We start from the raw sequence: 15,496 nt of genomic DNA on the forward strand, positions 1-15,496 counted from the left end.
ACATGGGGCTCACTTGTTAATAAATGAAGCGCTCTAGGAAACCAGTAACAAAGACCAAACCAAGATAGAAAAAAATGGGCAAAAGAGGAGGAAACGCAATTCACAGGAAAATGCAAATGGCTGACAGAACTAAGGGACAAAAATCCCCACTAGACTCTTACAGAAACGCTAAACCGAAACCCACCCAGCAAGCGCGCTTCACAGGACCCTCTCCGCGAGCAGTCGCTCTTTCGGCTGTGCCTTGTAGGACACAGCAAGAGACTGGCAGGTGACATGAGGAAATCTTATTAACTCAGGACAACGGTGAGGTAGAGCAGACTAATAAAGACCAATGACTCTATAATAGAGTTAGTGAAATACACAAGTTGATGAAGTTTGTAGAAATGAACTAGTGTTTTCATTTATTTGTTAAGAATGAACACCAGTGCAGGTAAAGCTTCTGGAGGAGTATACAAGAAGTTGTTAACTCGTTACTTCTAGGGAAAGGGAACAGGGTAAGGGGGAAGAGGATGAAGGGGGAGTTTTCCCCTCCTCTAATCCATACTATTTGAATGTCCCTGCCAGATACATATATTTCTTTTCTGGTAGTAAATCAATGAATTATAAAAAGCTCATTAATGTAGACTCTGATCCAATTATTCACTCTCAAAAGAACTACAGCAAAGGAAATAAGTAGAGATGCACAAAAAATTATATGCAAGTGTATTCATGGGACATTTTTACTACAAAAATGTACTCTGCAGAAGAATTAAATTGTATTCTCATAAATTCACACATTGCAGTTTTATGTGGCCAATACAAATGTATGATTTTAACCTTAAAGGAAAAATTCATAAGATACAGTTAATTACAAAAAGCAGGTTACCTAAGAGCACATAAAACATGATACCTCAAATTATAATTTATATTTAGTAAGTTTTAAGTATAAAATAAAATTTATACTTACTAAGTATAAATATAAATCAGTAGTTTCTTGCTACATTAAGAAGCTCCTGGCTTGGGCAGGAGTGGTGTTTTAAACTCAAGTCTTCAACAGTCTCTTCTTACCCAGCAGTGCCACAGAAATCTTAAAGGCACCCCTAAAGGTGAATGTGGCACTACCCTTAGGTCAGAAGTTTTCAGCTCTGGCTACACATCAGGGTAACCTGGGGAGCTGTTAATTACTGTGGATGCCCAGGATCCCCAGAGGTGTTTGTTTGGAGCTCCCCAGGTGATACTAACTAATGTGTATGGTTTTGGAGGTGATTTAAAACACTCTGTAGACCCCACTCCCTCTCCTTTTCAAAGTTCTCTATCTGCAAAGTTCTCTGTGGATCCTGGATGATTCATTCCCATCAGACACTGTATGCTTTAAGGGCTCCTCTAGCTCCTATCTCTTTTTCTCAGCACTACCCCATCCCCAAATAAAAACCTTGATAGAGTTGTCTTCTGCCACTGACTCAACAGCCTTACTGTACCTTCTCTCCCTACTGTGCCATATGGGCCTCCATTCCTTCCACACTTGTCAATTTCAACAATTCTCTATGAGGCTTTGTTCTTAAATTCTCTGAGAATTTGTTCTTAATCTCGATGAGATTTTGTTCTTAATCTCACCTTGATCTTGCAGTAACATTCAACACCTTCGTTCAAACAAACAAACAAACAAATAATAACACAAACCCGAGCTATCTTATTTTCTGAGATACAACACAGCCCTTGTTCCCCTCCATGTCCACCGCCTCTGCCCTGTCATCTTAGCTGACCTCTAAATGCTAGAAACTCAGTCACCAGACTTCTCTATCAACATCCACCCCCTAAGCAGCAGTCTCACCTGGTCGCATGGTTCAAATACCACCTACACAACACTGGCTCTCAAATTTCTATCCTCTGCCACCAAACTCTCCACAGAAGCCCAATCTCATATATCCAAACTGTCTGCTTAACAGATGGCTCCTCCACCTGTCAACTCAAAGCATTTAAAACAAACTATAGTTTCCCCTTTCCCCATTCCTGGAAATAGCACCATTGTGGTAGCCAAAAATCTCACAATTGTTCTTGATTCCTTTTCTGCCTACCACCAATATCCAATTCATCAGCAAGTCCTACTGACTCTACCTTGCAACCACATCCCAGATTCCCTCCAGGTTTTCCCTCAGCACGACATAACTGATCACCTACTCACTTAAACTTCCTGCTTCCACTCCAAAACCTTCCTTCCAATAGTCCTATTTGACTTCAGGAAGACTTTTTTTTCTTATTACCTAATAGGTTATTTTTGGGTTATGACAGTGGTATAACTTTAAAAACTTTTTTTTGAAATAACAGATTTACAGAAAAGTTGTGCAGATTTTACAAAGATTCCTTACTCAGTTTCCTGTTAACATCATTACATAACCTTAGTATATTATCAAAATGAAGAAGTTAACATCGGTTTAAAACTACAGGCTAAACTCAGACTTTATTTGGATTTTACCCATTTTCCTGTAAGTGCCCTCCTTCCATCCTGGGATACCACATTACATGTGGTTGGTACAACTCCTTAGTCAACTCTGGGATGTGACAGCTTCTCAGTATTTCCTTGTTTTCCATGCCTTCAGCAGTTTTCAGGAGTACTAGTTTAGTATTCTATAGAATGTCTTTCAATTTGAGTTTGTCTAATATTCTCTCATGATATATCTCAGGTAATGAGTTTTTTAGAAGAATTATCTGCTATTGATTTTTAAATGTTGATTTTGTATCCAATGAACTTGTTGATCTCTTGTGTTAATTCTAATAGTTTGTCCACGAATTTTCCTGGATTAAAAAAAATGTTAACATCTTTATTACTGACAGTTCTTTATTTGATTTAACAATCATACCTCATTTCATTATCTTAATGCATTGGCTAGGATCTCTGGGGTAATATGGAGTAAGTCTCAAGTGGATTGAGTACCAGCCTGAAAACCAAAGGTCACCAGGTTTGATTCCCAGTCACGGCACATGGCCTGGGTTGCTGCCAGGCTCCCCAGTTGGAGGGGTGCAAGAGGCAACCAATCAATGTATCTATCACACATTGATGTTTCTCTCCCTTTTTCTCCTTCCATTCCCTTCTCTCTAAAAAGTAAATAAATAAAATCTTTTTAAAAATCTTCAAAAAAGGAAAGCAAAATCAGAAGTGTCACAAAGGAATAAAGACACTGACAAAAACACAGTGAAAGACAAAGGAGAAGACTGAGAAAAGCAAAGGAAATGGAAATAAAAAAGTTCAAGAGAATCAGAGAGAAAGTGATATCTATGGAAGATAGGCAAAAATGATTCAATATTGCATAACAGATTCTCTTATGAAGCAGCCCAAAATTACAGAATAGAAAATAATTTCAGTGTACCATTCAAAAGAATGTAAAAGAAAGAAAGGAAGGAAGAAAGAGGATACTTATTGTTCACCATCAAGTAAAAATGTTCACAACAAGCTTTTTTGTAGAGCCCCATTATTGGGTGTTTCAAATCTAACCAATTTTCCGTAAGGGTGAACTTACTTTTATTTGTTAACCCTCTCAAGGAATTTCAGGACAACAGAAAACCAAATATTCATATTAAGGACAACCAACTCTTTCACCAAAACTGCTTCTAAATTCAAATATTATTAAAAGAACAGTCCCCCAAAGCAATTAATTACATATAAGATTAAAGATAAGCAAAGGACAACTCTGTCACAAACCAGATGTTATTATAGGAAACTATGTCAAACATTTGGCAGTTAGTATTAAGGTTCAGAATACGAGAGTTCCTGGATGCTGGGAGAAGGCTCCCCTACCTGGTGTTCTGCTCACACATCCATGTCCGAGACAGCGCTGGGCACCTTCTCTCATAGGATGCAAAAACATTCAGAAGACAAGTTACCACATGCTAATCAAAATACTTTTTTAGCAAATGCAGGGTTATTCACATACTTTTTTTTTTATCACATTAGTTTACCAGCACAAAGCTCTAATCCTAAACTGGCAAAATGGCAGATGCTCATGTCTTTGACCATTAAACAAACAGGTATTAAGTATCAACTCCAATACATCCAGACACTAGGGATATAATGATAAACAAAGGAGACTCAGTCTCTACCTTCATGGGCCATAAAGTCCATGGATGACGCCAATCAAATAACCATACAAATAAATGTGAGTTGCAGTCAATGTGATAAAGACAGACTGTTCTATAAGCCTGTACAGAAAGAGTCAGACCTGGACCAGGCGCTGAACAAGGGCATGCCTGGCCTACTTAACAGCAAGAGCAGAGGAATATGGAGAGCCAGGAGCTAGAATACAGAGTGGCATAAGACAAAGGCTGGAGAGAGAACTTACCTGGCCTTGTAGGTCATTTAAGGACTGCAGATCCCTGACAAACAACTTCTATGAACAATTCCTCCTAGGGGTGACCAGCACTCAAATCACACTCAAGTCTCTAAAAATGGTGTGATCGCCACACAAACTCACAACGTCAACAGCTCAGGATGTGACTACAGAGACTTGGCTTCCACAAGGCAGCTCATGGGGCAGGAGAAAACACCCTTCTTATCTGGTTGCTTTTATCAAAGGGCCATGGAGAGAGAACTCTAAAGCTCATTGAGATAAACATGAATCTAAAGCAGAAAAACAGCTGGAGATAAGAGAGTTCCCGTGGTGCTCTTACAAAAACAGATTTTATGAATTCCATATACCAATTGGAAATTCCACAGTCATATGAAAGAATAAGAAATATCTTCTGGGCCCTGTCCAGTGTGGTTGGAGCATCCTCCCATGCACCAGAAGGTTGTAGGTTGAATACCTGGTCAGGCACATACTGGGAGGGAGGCGGGAGAGCAATCAATTGATGTTTTTCTCTCACATCAATGTTTCCAAACATCAATGTTTTTAAAAATTAAAAAATATGTATATCTTATGGACTGATCTCCAAGATACCATTGTTAAGTGAACAGCCAAGGTGCTAAACACTGAACAATGTATGTTTCATTTGTGAAATTAAAAGGGAAACATGCATATATGCATATTTGCTTCAGTAGGCATGGAGTAACTTTATTTATTTACTTTTCTTATTATTTATTGTTCTTCTAGGCATGGAATAACTGTAGAAAGATTATTCTCAAGAGCAGTAACACTGGTTATCCACAGGGAGGGAAACTGGTGGCTGGGAGATGAATGTGGGAAGTTTTCACTGTATACCCTCTTCTCCTTTCTAAATTTTGAACCACACAAATATATTACGTATTAAAGGTTAAAGCAAATATGTTAACATTAAATAAGATTTTAGACTAAACAGATGAAAATTTTAATGAAAAGGAACATTTTCAAGGGAGAGAAAAATGACCAAAACTGACTACGAAAGGAATAAAAAGAAAAATTAGAAAAAACCCTATGGAGAATTCCCATGTTAAGACTCTCCAGCATGTTTCAATAACCTAGCACAGGGGTTTTCAACTGCACAAGCTCTATGAGCTTAACAGCTAGTATTTGAGTACTTTCTGTGTGCTAGATAATGCATCAAACATCACATGTATTTGCAGTTTATCCTTACAATACCTGAGACAGGTGTCCTCATCCCTGGTTTTACACATAGGGAAACTGAAGTTCATGGATCGCACTCAAACTTACTTGCCTGCTTGGCTACCTAGTAAATGACTCCAGAGGTCAGATTCTTCAACTACGCTACATAATGCTATGCTAACCAATTAGAAAACCTTTCCTAGGGAAGCAGAAATTACTTGAAATTTCAGTTGGACAGGAAGTGTCCTTCAAATGCCCTAGGGGGGAAATTAGTTTGCACAAATTGTTCCAGGACGTGAAAAGACAGAAGGTTTGCCAATTCATTTAACTAAGTTTGAAGAATGGCTTCCAAGAACATATTTCTTACAATGCATATGTGTTGCTGGAACACCTATGTTGTGTGAGGCACTTGCTCTGCGTCAAACACTGGGTTAAGTACTTTAAAAACAAGCTAGGTTCAGCCCTGGCCACTGTGGCTCAGGTAATTGGAGCATCATTAATTTCTGGCCAGGGCACATGCCTGGGTTGTGGGTTCCATCCCCAGTGCAGGCACATATGGGAAGGCGGCCAATTGACACTTCTCTCTCATATCAATTGTTTCTCTCTCTCCCTTCACTGATCTCTAAAAGCAATGAAAAAAAAAATGTCGTCCTCACATGAGGATAAAAAAACAAAAACCATACATTCTGGGGTCCACTTGGAAAACAGTCTGGCAGTTCCTCAAAGGGTTAAACAGAGTTACCACAGGACCCAGCAATCCCATTTCTAGGTGAAATGAAAACATATGCCCACATACAAACTATATGAATGTTCAGAGTAGCATTATCACAATAGCCAGAGTGGAAATGCCCATCAGTTGATAAATAGATTATTCACACAACAGAATATTTGGCAATAAAAAAGAATGAAGCACTGACACATGCTACAGCAATGGTGAACTCTGAAAACATTATGCTAAGTGAAAGAAGCCAGTCATAAAAACCCACATATTGTATCCTTCCATTGTCCAGAGTAGGCAAAACTTGTAGAGACAGGAAGTAGATTAACGGTTGCCTTGGGCTACAGGGAGAGGGAAATGGAGAGTGAGGGTTTCTTTTTAGGATAAAGAAAATGTTCAAAATTGATTGTAGTGGTGGTTACACAACTCTAAATATACTAAACTCCTGTACACTGTAAACGAGGGAACGATATCATATATGAATTACTGTATTTTTTTGGACTATAAGATGCACTTCCCCCCTGCCAAATTTGAGAGGAAAATGCAGCAGTGACCTTGCTCCTGCCTCCTGTGATTCCGTTCCACTGCTGCCCCTCCCCCCCACAGTGAGCCAGGTAAGCTACATTTGGACTGTAAGATGCATCACCCCTTTCCTCCCAAATTTGGGGGGAAAGTGCATCTTATAGTCTGAAAAATATGGCATATCTGGATAAAGTTGTTATTAAAAATATATATATGTATCTATATCCTGGTGGGTTCTCCCAATAATCTGATGAAAATGTAACTAATATACTGGTTTTATAGATGAGGAGTCTGAAGCTCAGAGATATCATCTATGACCTCTATGTCAAGGTCATAATCTAACTGGTTGAGAAAGCCACAATTCAAAGATAGTCTTATTGTTTACTGTGTACTTCCCAACACAATTCTATACAAATACAATTAAAATCTTTAAGGGCTCCCTTTTTTGAGGAAACATAAACTGATGACTCATGGGTTCATGAGGGCAATCTCCTAAGGACAACTAATTCCTATAATACTATAAGCATTCCAAATCTAGAATAAGGAAGGCTGCCCATGTATAAGAACATAGCAAATGCTTTTCAATCTCAAATGGGTCTTACTTTAAGAGTGCCCTGGAGAATAATAAAATAGCTTTCATTTATTAAACTTTTACAACCAGCCAGGCCTGGCACCAAGCACTTTATATGCATTATGTTTGATCCTCATAACAACTCTATGAGGTAGACACTATTATTATCCAAGTTTTATAGATCAGAAATGAACCTAGAGAGGTTAGTGTCTTGTCCCAGGTTACATGCCAGTAGGTGGTAAGTCAGGAATCAACCCCAAATCTGTCAGACACCTGAGCTCTCAACCACCACTGGGTAAATTTCTAGGCTATTAAATTTGAAAGCCATAATGAAATGGATCATTCTTGAAAGGGAGTTAGATAATAAAAACTTAGCAAATGTCAAGGGAGTGCTTTCTTCAAGTGCTCTAAGCCCTTGTCATTTATGGGCAATTTTCTTCACACTTCCAAGTAACAAATAATTCTTTTGCTTTATAAATTGTACCACTTCAGCAAAGGGACAAAAGTCTTTCATCTTAATAATATGGTACAGGGGTTTCAACCCAAAATATATCATATTGTGAGATAATAATAGCTAATATTAAGAACTTATATATGCCAAAAAAATTTCCTAAACAATTCACAAAGTGTTAACTTATTTAATCTTCAAGACAACTGTCTGAAATAGGTATTATTATAATCCCTATTTTAGGGATGAAGAAAAGGAGGCAGAGAGAAGTTGGGAGACCAGCCCAAAGTCACATGGCTAGTAAGTGTCCATGATTTAAACCCAAGTCCTGTATTTCCACCCTCTAGCACTTATTCTATTTGACTAACTCTCAAAAAAGGACTGACATAGCTCATACATAATTCACTAGGCTCCTAATGGTGTGTAAGACTTTTCACATGTATTACCTCAAACTAAGAAGCTAAGGACAGAGGTATGTTAGTACAATGCCTGTGTGCTAGATGAAGGACATGAGGCTCAGAGTGCTGGGAAACTCACCCAAATACATCCAATTAATACACGTTAGAACAAAGTTTTCTGACTCTACATTACACATGCTAGTCACTATGTCATGAAATTCCACGACAGAGGCCAGCAAACTACAGCCTGCAGGCCAAACCCAGCCTGCTGTCTTTGTTCAGTCCACATACAAAATGGTTGAATTAAAAGTGGTCAAATAATTGAAATCAATAAAAAAATAATACATTCAGAACACACAAAAATTACATAAAAGCCAAATTTCAGTGTCCATAAATAAAGTTTCACTGGACAAATCACACCCTTATTCACACATTATCTATACTGCTTTCACATTACAACAGCTGAATGATTTCTACAGATGCCATATATCCCACAAAGCCGGAAATATTTACTCTTTGGCCCTTTACAGAAAAGGTTTACTGACCCATTATTCGGTATTAAATTTAAAATGCTTAGTGAAGTGGAGGGGGAGTATATAAAAAGTACCCCACTACCCTGGCTGGTATGGCTCAGTGGATTGAGCACTGAACTGTTAGCTGAAAGGTCATGGGTTCTATTCTCAGCCAGGGCACATGCCTGGCTCGGGCCAGGTCCCCATGCCCATCGATGTTTCTCTCCCTCTCTTTCTCCTTCCCCTTCCCTCTCTGTGAAAATAAATTTTAAAACTTTCTTTTAAAGTATCCCCCAAAAGCAAGAGAAAGCATAGCTTTAAAGGGTGACTGGAGTTAGGAATGGAAACTTCCTTCCCACTTTCCAGGAACAAATAATTTCTCTGTTCTACAGTGTGTTCCAAAGCCTAGAAAACAGTGGAGGGCTTCCCAGTTCCTTTTAGTTAACTGGCTCACAGACATTTACAATCTCTAAGCTGTTTTCATTGGCAAGAACTCTACATAATGAAAATAACAGCTGAGAGTTATGGAACTTCCCCTATGCTGCCAGGTGCTGTGCTACGTAAAAGATTTCCATTTAGTTCTCTTGACAACAGGGAAGATAATCAGCACCCAATTCTGTGGATGAAATTGGGGCCTCAGGAGGTTAAGCACATTGCTTGAAGCACCAAAGTTGGTAAGATCTCAGGCCTCTAACCCTTGTTTCTGCCCTCAGAGACTAGATTCTTAACAACACACCATTTAATTTTAACCTAGTGAATCTTCAAATATTAAGGAAATGCATTCATTTCCTGAGAAAATATAAAGTACCAAAACTATCAAAATAATCTTGGGGTGGGGGTTATAAACCTCCTACCAATTCCCAGGGAGCAAATAATTATGTGCCACAAACTAATGTGAAGCAAAAAAAAAAAAAAAAAAGGAAAAAAAAGAAAAGAAAGAAAAAACAGGCTTCTCAACAAATTTTATACCCTAGCCCAGTGGGATGCAATACCATCCATCTCCTAATCCATCATTCTGTCTCCCCCCAAAAAGAATCCCTGTAATATAACGATACCTAACATTTTTTAGTTGGACTATGTGCCAGGCACTATTCTAAAACTTTCCATGCAGTAACTCATCTAACCTAGCAACAATTATCCCCTGGAAACTGAGACAAAAAAGTTGAAGGTTTGTCCAAAGTCTTACAAACAGCAAGTATGAGGACTTGGATCCAAAGCCTGAAGCAAGGCAGTAAACAAAGTCAGCCTCCTTAACAGACTCCCTATGATTCTATGGTAATAAATCTGAAAATCCTAATTCAACATGCTGGATCCAGGGAAAACAGAAACTGGCAAAACTGGCAAAGCATTCCTCCAGAGCATAGTCCACAGACTTCACAATTCATGCAAACTCCCGGTAGAGCAGTTCTGAACCCAAACTATCATCCTTCAAAAGAGGTGGGACCCAACTCCTGGTAAAAATGCCACAACATACATAAACCTCAAAAGTATGATGCTAACTGTAAGAATCCAGCCACAAAATATCACATATTTTACTAGTCCATTTTCATGAAATGTCCAGAAAAGGAAACTCTAAACTCTAAACATAAAACAGATTAGCAGTGTCCTGGCCAGATAGCTTAGTTGGTTAGAGCATCATCTGGGTATACCAAGATTGTGGGTTTGTCCCTAGTCAGAGCACATACTCAGGTTGCAAGTTCAATCCTCTGCCAGTACAGGAAGCAACTGATCAATGTTTTTCCCTCTCTTTCGCTCTTCCTCTTTAAAATCAAACGTAACCTCAGGAGAGGGTTTAAATTTCTTTATAAATTTAAAAAAAGATTTTATGTTTGAGATAGGAAGGGACAAAGAGAGGGAGAGAGACATCGACCAGTTGCCACCCCAACGCCCTCTGGGAACCTGGCCTGCAACCCAGGCATGTGCCCTGAACCGGAAAGTCTTGCAAGGAACCTGAGACCCTTCAGTTCAAAGGCCAGCGCTCAATCCACTGAGCCAGACCAGCCAGGACTTAAAAAAAATTTTTTTTAATCAATAAACTTTTTTTAAAAAGTGGTGTTTGCTTGGGATTGGGAACCATTACAACTGCAAATGGACTTGAGGGAATTTTGGAGGAGTGATGAAAACGTTCCCAAACCGATGACAGTGAGGGCTACACAAATGTGCTAAGAAATGCTGAGTTGTACCTTCACAATGGTTTAAGTCTTAGCGTGTGTAAAATTACACGTCAAGGGAGACTGGTTAGCCCAATAACTGGTCATTTCCTAGACATAGTGCTTCACGTCTCACTGCTTTCTCCCATCCAAATCAACAGTAATTCCAAGCTCTGAGTAAATATTAGTGGGAGGCCCCGGATTTAGCAGCTGTTCCTGGAAGCTCTGATTCTTCTCAGTTTTTAAAAGACCCCAGCGGCGAGGTTGGAGGTCTTTGGTGGGCTTGGCCAAGAAGCAGCCCCGCAGCCAGGAGACCATGAATGAAGCCAGATTGTGACGTCAATGGTGAACGCCCGACTTCTGACCCGCTGGGCCCAGCGCGAGGCCTGTGAGACCCGACGGGGACGCCGGGACTGCAGTCTAGAGGCCGCAGGAAAAGTCGCTGAAAGAGCGAGAAAGGCCATATCTCTTGCCCCCAATGAGGCCCTGCACTGCGAGTGCACGCCTTATAGAAACCTATATGCCGCCAGGCCTGAAGCCTGATCACCTCAAGCCTGATCACCTCCCGCGACCGCCCAAGATGGTGCCGGGGCCCTGAGCCTGTCTGCTCTTGCGCCCACGCCAATGCCCCGGATTCTCCCGCAGCTGTGAAACAGTCACTCCATCTCTCTGTAAAGAATCGTCAGTAGAACCGTGGCTTCCACTCAGTACGGTGCCAGCGTCTCAGGTCTCCAAACCGTACTTCAGTCACGGAGAAAGACAGACGTTGGGCCCAGGGAAAGGCATTTCCGGGTCAGCGAGAACTTACGTTGTTCTCGCGAGCGCTGGGTGAAACCCCTGCCACAAAGGTTCCTGGGAAACCGTCAGTAGCCTGAAGTGAACCCCAGCTCTCAAGGAACGCACACTGGAGCCGCAAACAGATAACTGAGTAAGGGAGAGAGTTGTGGATGGTGGAAGAGCTAATTCTTTATTATTTTTATTTCCTATTCCCATAATCCTATTCCTCTTCCTCTCAATTTCATTTTCTTTAGAGAGAGGGGAAGGGACGGAGAAAGAGAGGGAGGGAAATATGGATCACCTCCTGCACGCGCCCCAATGGGCCCAGCCGCAGCCCAGGCAAGTGCCTTGACCGGAATGGAACGGGGACCCTGGGAAGATGCCCAACCAATTGCGCCATTCTGATCAGGGCTGGAAGAGCTAATTCTTTAAAAATAAGTCTCACTTGAAGGACTTACTGAAAGAATATTTGACACAAACACCTGAGGATTGCAAAGTATACATATATGTGGAATAAAATGCGTTCAGAAATGTGATTTGTTCTTAGACTGTACTGTTCACGTGGACTGGGAAGTTCTTTTAAATCATTAAATATTAAGATGGCCATCTCCTTTGTTACATTACAGTAAGTGTTCTAACCACTCAGATCGAGCCTTTACTCCCTTTGAGAATTTTCAACATAATTGGTTGAGCTACAGGCTTTACAACGTTTATCCTTATAGAGATCATCTTTACAGTTTCTTGGGGAAATGGGAATATGCTGCATTTTATTTTCAATACTGTATGACAAATTGTTAGAACTTTAGGAAATAGAGCTCATTAAAGTAAAATTGTTGGATTTGATTTCTCCACGTTAAAAAAATAGGTTTCAGTTGCAGAATTCTAGGTCATATTTTAAGTAGATTTTATGTTCTGGGGAGAAGATCCGTGATTCTATGACCAACATGAAAGCAAGAGCTGAGAGGGCAGGCAAATATCTGCTACGCCCGTAAAGGTGCCTGGCACAGAATGGATGATCCATGAATATTTTTCAACCGAATGACTAAATGAAGTCTTTTTAAGGGGATACTGTGTCCAGAATTAGAATTACTGTTAAAGTCAATCATCTGCCAGATTACCTGATAAACCAACTTTTCATTTTGTCACAAAATAGCCTAGGGTGAGAAGTAGGATTGACAGATTTAGCAGGTAAAACAAACAAACAAACAAACAAACAAAAAACCCAGGATAACCCAGTTAATTTGAATTTCAGATTAACAATTTTTTAGCATTAGTATGTCCCATTGGGGCATACTGGGTTTCCTATATTTTATCTGGCACCCTAGTGAGAAAGCAATGTATTCAGGTGGGGAGGAAAGATGATTTCATTCCTCTTAGAAAGAGAACTGGAGAATGGGGGAAAATGATACCTGGAATTCATAAATAAGTACCTCCAAACAATTTGAAACAGGAGTAAAGACCACACTTGAGAAATTTTGATTTACTAAGTACCTAGCTCTGTGCCAAGGATTATATTTACATTATCTTAATTGAAACCTGCTATGCATTAGGATAATTATTATTTTTATTTTACAAATGAAGAAAGAGCCTCAGAAATAGGTCACTTGTTCAGGTTTCCACATTTTCAAGGAGTCACCCCCAAAATAATTAAGAACTCTGTGATGGTCTGGTCTTTGATTCCATACGCAGTCTGCCTGCAAAGCTGGAAAATTCCAGTCTCTGCCCATTCCTCAGCTTTCCTCCCCTTCCCCACAGCAGCTGCGGTTTCCATGGTAACAGAATGAACTTGCCTTCTATAGCTAATAAGAGTTAAGAGCACTTGAGGGGAACAGCCAGAACCATTGATGTTGACCTAGCCTGGCTGGGGGATGGGGAGGACTGCTTGAAGCCCTAAAGCCTTCTCCATTTGTCAGTGGCTTAAGCAAGTGTTAAAATCTGTCCTCGATGGGGTCTCTACAGAACAAATCATTGGCTGTGTGAATCTCTACAGACCTCACAAAGTCATAGGTTTTCAGTTCAGAAGCTGCTGCAAACACCACTGACACTAACATTATGCATCCCTAACATTTATTAATGCATTTAATTTATCATTCAACCAATAATTGAGAGGGAGGTGGTCTATGTCAGACATGCTAGATCCTAAAGATACAATTGCTGTCAAAACATTCATGCCCTGGCTGGGTAGCTCAGTTGGTTAGAGTGTTGTCCTGATACACAAATGTTGCAGGTTTGATCTACATACAAGAACCAACCAATGAATGCATAAATAAATGGAACAACAAAATGATGTTTCCTTCTCTCTCTCTCAAATCAATATATAATTTTTTTAAAAAACATTCATGGCCTGTGGAGGAAGAAAAAGTTTTTATTTATCCTTCTAGGTTCTTCTAGCTGTTCTAATAATTAAATCAACCTGAGACAAATTAACAAGAGAAAATAACCAAATTTAATTTCACACATGCATATGGGAACCGTACATACTTGAGAGAGTCAGAGACTCCACATACATGAGAGGTTCAGGGACACAAAGGTCGAATGAGGTGTATATGGCATTCTGGGCTCAGGAATGAAGTAAGGTGCTCTGGAGCTTCAGAGGGAAGGAGGTCACTCCCAGGATGTTAAGTAGAACAAAAGTTCTGTAATAGTTTGCCCTGCCCTATAGATAGGTCACAAAAAGTTATTTCTGGTGATAATTCTTATCATGGGCTATTTAGATTATTCTAGATCGTTAAAGAAGGGGCAGAAGTTTTCCCTGAGTGTTCAGGGTCTTGATTGCCTTCAGGTCAAAATAATCCACATGCCAAAGTGGTACATCTTGAGGGTCATGTTCTGAACCCCTTTAGCCTCTACCTTCCTGTTTCTTAGAGTCCCACAGGAGAGACATTTATTTATTTGTTCATTCTTCAGTATATTCTGAGAGCCCATTATGTGTGAGATCTATATTAGAGTCTGGGGGATACAGAGGTGAATTTAAAAAACAACAAAACACTGTGCTACAAGGAAATGCCCCTGGTGAGATTGATGTCAGATGTTAAATGGATAATTATAAACACAGCAACTTTTACTGAGTACTGACTATGGTGTCAGGCACTGTTTTGGGCAAAGGGACTACACTGGTGAACAAAAGAGACTTGATATCTATTCTCGTAGAGCTTACACTCGGGTGGAAAGAGAGGGAAAATGTGTAAATGAATCAAGTAGTGTATTTTTCAGGTGCAACAAACGGGAAATTCAACTCAAATTGACTTAAATAAAAAGGAGAATTTATTGGCCTAATTAATTGAAAATGCCAGAGATGTAGTCACATCAGTATTTATATTATTGCAGACCTCTGTATTTTTTTCTGCTCCTTTTTCCTGCTTCTTGCCACAGAAGCCCTCTTCTGTGCAACCAGTTAGTATCTGACCAAGGCCTGATTATGTACTCTTTTCTTTTGTCCTGCCCATAGTATTGGGTCAGGGATGAGCACATGACTCCAGATGGGCCAATCAGAGACTCACCTAGAACTTTTCCCTGGGAGCTATGAGGAATGGCAGTCTCTCTTCTGGGATGCTAAACTGATCAGAAGCATGCGCAGGCCATAACCATCTTGTCTGCCTATCAGGGAATAAAACAAGGGAGTTAGAACCCTCCCCCTCTATTTCTTCTGATGCTTACTTAGATTATGTAATACCTTACTTATATAGGTAATATATGTAATGTGCTTGGCATAAATTAAGTACTCAATAAATGTAAGCCAGTGTTGTTATTGATTTATACCGGGAGCAATGAGAGCAAGTTCTTTGTAGAGACCAAAAGACTGGGTTTTTGACCACTTGTAAACAAAGGTAAATCAGGATGTTTCTTGGAGAGTATGGATTGAAAGGGAATGGAGGTATCCCTGGCCAGTTGGCTCAGTTGGTTGGAAT

Source organism: Phyllostomus discolor, chromosome 12 (assembly GCF_004126475.2).
Source record: "Phyllostomus discolor isolate MPI-MPIP mPhyDis1 chromosome 12, mPhyDis1.pri.v3, whole genome shotgun sequence".
Taxonomy (NCBI): Eukaryota; Metazoa; Chordata; class Mammalia; order Chiroptera; family Phyllostomidae; genus Phyllostomus; species Phyllostomus discolor.